A 4,784-nucleotide genomic window follows, 5' to 3' on the forward strand; every position below is an offset into this window, starting at 1 on the left:
CTCCCATTCATATTCTTCTTTCCTCTTTCAAAACATCTGAGTTGCTCTTATAATACACATTTAATAGAAAGTAATAGGTTAAAAGTACAAAGAGCATGTCTTCCAGTTTCTGCGGAGTGCTCTTGGTCCATTGATAGCTGACAGTCTTTGCTGTATTGTGATGTCCCTTTGGTCCCAGTTCTGTAGCTACAGTCAGAAATGTTTTAATGTGATGAAATGCACTAGTTCCCAGAAAGTTTATTTCTTGGAGAGTTTGTTATTCTTGAAGCCTACTGGGAAGTCAGGCCTTTTCTAGTAAAGTGATACATTTTCTTACAGGAAATAAGTTGGTTATTATATCAAAGTGAGAACAGAAACCAGAGGACAGAAGAGAAAGAATGAGAGAGAAAGAGAGAGGGAGGGAGAATCTCAAGTATGCATACACTGCAGAAATATCAGCCAAAACTGATACACTATTGACCAAAATAAAAGGGTCCATGAGGAATCAACAATAAATATTTTCTCTCTCAAGCACTATAACAGTAAATGAGTAACTGATGTAACTTGAAGTGGTAATTTGAAGCAGGCAGGGAAAATCCCTAGTTTAAGGAAAAACAACAACTATATTCTCACAGATGGGAAGGGGCAGCAGCAATGATGTAAGACTTGAGGCAAGCGCCACCATTTTCCTCCCATCACAGGATTCCTTAGAAGAATGGTAGGGTTTAGGAGCAAACCAACAAGAAGAGAGGGGAATGCAATAAGCCTACTGCTAAATCATTAAATCAGCTTCTCAGAAGGGGATACCTCTCCTCCTAACTTGCGATTAACTAGTGACAGAGGAATATTTTTCTCCAAAACAAGGACAAATAATGGAGATGCAAGAAAGTCAGAAAGAAATTGAGAAGGAAAACTCTCATGAAAAAGACAAAACTTCCTGTCATCAAAACCAAATCCTTTTTAAAAAATCAAGAACTAAGAAAAAATTCAATAAATAGAAACTAGGATGGAGGGAATTAAGGGGCTGTCGCAAAGAGTCGGGCAGGACTGAGTGACTGAACTGAACTGAATCTATACTTGCTCATCATTTAGTTGTTGTTCAGTCGCTAAGCTCTATCTGACTCTTAGTGACCCCATGTACTAGAGCACACTAGGCTCCCCTGTCCTTCAGTATCTCCCAGAGCCTGCTCAAACTCATGTCCATTGAGTCACTGATGCCATCCAACCATCTCATCCTCTGCCACCCCCTTCTCCTCCTGCCTTCGATCTTTCCTAACATCAGTGTCTTTTCAAATCAGTTGGCGCATCCCATCAGGTGGCCAATTGAAGTTTCAGCTACTGCCCAATGAATAGTCAGGGTTGGTTTCCTTTAGGATTGACTGGTTTGATCTCCTTGCAGTCCAAGGGACTCTCAAGAGTCTTCTACAGCATCACAATTCAAAAGCATCAATTCTGCACTCAACCTTCTTTATGGTCCAACTCTCACATTCATACATGACTACTGGAAAAACCATGTATGTGGAAGCAAAAAAACAGCCAGATATGTGCCATAGATAAATATTCATAAACACAAAATCATAGCATAAATTGTATTAAAAATTCTACAGAAAAAATAATAGAACAGTGAAAATAGATTTAAAAAATCATTTTGTATGCTCTCCAATATTCTTGCCTGGAAAATTCCATGGACGGAGGAGACTGGCAGGCTACAGTTCATGGGGTCACAAAGAGTCAGACACGACTGAGCATGCACACACACACACACCCCCTCCAAAACTGATGGCAGATTTGTACAATAATTGTTTTTCATTTGTAAAAATTGAAAGAGACTGGATCACACAGTTAAAAGAGAAAGATGAAAACAAACCTGGAACTTCTAATGAAATACATTTAGTCAAAAGTCAAAGAGATGTGTATAAGTAGAAAAAATGTCTTTCAACTGAAGAACAAATAAAGGGCTAAACTTTCTTATTTTTAAAGAGTTCTTAAAAATCAACAGTAGACAAAACACAATATGAAAACAAGAGACATCAACAGAATGTGCAGAGAATAACAAATAGTTTTTAAATATATGAAAAGATTTTCATCCTCACTTATATAATGGCAAATGAAACCAAAAAGTATATACAGACTACTAGAATGTAAAAAATCCAAGTATGATAACATGGAAAGCTTGGGGAATCAGGCATTCTTAGATTTTATAAGTGGGAGTGAAAATTGCTACAGTTCCTACAAAAAGGAATTTAGCACTATATAAAAATTTAAAACACAATTTTTACCTCATAATTCTACTTGTACAAAATAATACTTGAAATATACTTTAAAATATGTGAAATGAAATGTGCAGCCAGTAATTAATTATGGCATCAATTCTTCTTTTTTCCCTTCCTTTTTATATACAATTTGTTAAGGTGTAATTCACATAACATAAATTTTACCTATTGCAAGTGAATGTATAATTTAAGATTTTTTACCAAATTTACAGAGTTTTTCAACCACCAGAAAAAATCCAATTTTAAAACATTTTTATCCTGCTCCTCTAAAATTCCCTTGAACTTGTGGTCAATTCCTACCCCTGTCTCAACTCCATGCAAACACTGGGCTGTTTTCTGTCTCTATAAATCTGCATTTTCTGTACATTTAATTTTTTTTAATTTTTTGTAACATGAACAACTCAATTTATTATGACTGATAATGCCTGTAAGATACTTTCATTATTTTAAATATAAGAACCTATAATCAGAATCAATAAAAATGATGTTCCAGTGAGTTTGTAAATCTTATTCCAAATATGCAAGGTTGTTTTATGAGGATTTCCCTTTGTTGGTATAGGGAGATTTTCATTTTGATTGCCTATAATAAAGAATACAAAACATTTAAATTAAGAAAGACTGATAATCTCTTAAATAATCAGATATACCGGACACTACACATCATACCCTACTTGTTTGTTCTTCTTTAGGAATATATATGTGTGTATATGTATGTATATGTGTATATATATATGTATTTTTAAATTTTTTGTTGACGTATAGTTGATTTACAATGAGTGTTAGTTTCAGTTTTATAGCAAAGTGATTCAGTTAAACATATATATATTATTTTTCAGATTCTTTTCAATGTTAGGTGATTACAAGATATTGATATAGTTGCCTGTGCTATACAGTAGGTCCTTATTTATTTATTTTCTGTATATATATAGTAGTGTATATCTGTTAATCCCAAATTCCTAATTTATCCCTTGCCCCCTCTTCCCTTTTGGTAACCATGAGACTGTGTTCTATGTCTGTGAGTCTATTTCTGTTTTGTAAACAAATTCATTTGTATCATTTTTTTTTAGGTTCCACAAATAAGTGGTTTTATATTTGTCTTTTTCTCTGTCTGACTTACTTCCCTTAGTATGATAATCTCTAGGTCCATCCATGTTGCTCCAAATGGCATTATTTCATTCCTTTTTACCGCTGAGTAGTATTCCATTGTGTGTATGTGTTGTGAGTGTGTGTGTGTGTGTGTGTGTGTATACAAACCACATCTTCTTTATCCATTCATCTGTTGATGAACACTTAGGTTGCTTCCACATCTTGTCTATTGTAAACAGGGCTGCTGTGAGCACTGGGGTGAATGTATATTTTCAAATTAGAATTTTTGTCTTTTCCAGATATATGCCCAGGAGTGGGAATGCTGGATCATATGGTAGTTGAACCCCTATACTGTTCTCCATAGTGACTGCACCAGTTTACATTCTCATCAACAGTGTATGAAGGTTTCCTTTTCTCTACACACTCTCCAGCATTTATTATTTTTAGACTTTTTGATGATGGAGAACAGACAGTCTCTTCAGCAAGAGGTGCTGGAAAAGTAGAAGAGTAAATCAACAAAGTAGAATACTCTCTACACCATACACAAAAGTAAACTCAAAATGGAAATAAATGACCTTAATGTAAAACATGACACCATAAAATTCCTAGAATAGAACATAGACAAAATATTCTCTGACATAAATTGTGGTAATTTTTCATAGGTCAGTCTCCCAAGGCAATAGGAATATAAATAAAAATAAACAAATGGAACCTAATAAAACTTAGCAAAGGAAACCATAAGCAAAATGAAAATACAACCAGGGAAAAATATTTGCAACGATGTAGCTGACAAGGGTTTCATTTACAAAATACACAAATAGTTCATAACAGCTCAATAACATAAAACAACTTAATCAAAAAACGAACAGAAGACCTAACTAGATATTTCTCTAAAGAAGACATACAAATGGACAACAGGCGCATAAAAAAGATGCTCAACATCAGTAATTATTATAGAAATGCAAATCAAGACTACAATGAGGTATCACTTCACACACATTAGATGGTCATCATCTGTCTATAAATAATAAATGCTGGACATTTTTATATAACTGGATCATACAATATGCAATCCTTTGCATGTGACTACTTTTACCTGCCATACTATTTTTGAGATTCTTCTGTGTTGTAACAAGAACATTATTTTGCTCTGTTTTTATTTATAAATAATATTCTATTGTAATATTCTATATACATATTTATTCTATATATAATAGAACAAAATAATACTATAGAATAATATATATAAAGTATTACATTATATACAGAATAAAATAATATTCTATTATAAAAAATATTATACCTCAGACATGCAGATGGTACCATCCTTATGGCAGAAACAGAGGAACTAAAGAGCTTCTTGATGAAGGTGAAGAGTGAAAAAGCTGGTTTGAAACTCAACATTCAAAAAACTAAGATCATGACATCTGGTCTCATCACTTTATG

The sequence above is a fragment of the Cervus elaphus genome, chromosome 3 (genome assembly GCF_910594005.1).
Source record: "Cervus elaphus chromosome 3, mCerEla1.1, whole genome shotgun sequence".
NCBI lineage: Eukaryota > Metazoa > Chordata > Mammalia > Artiodactyla > Cervidae > Cervus > Cervus elaphus.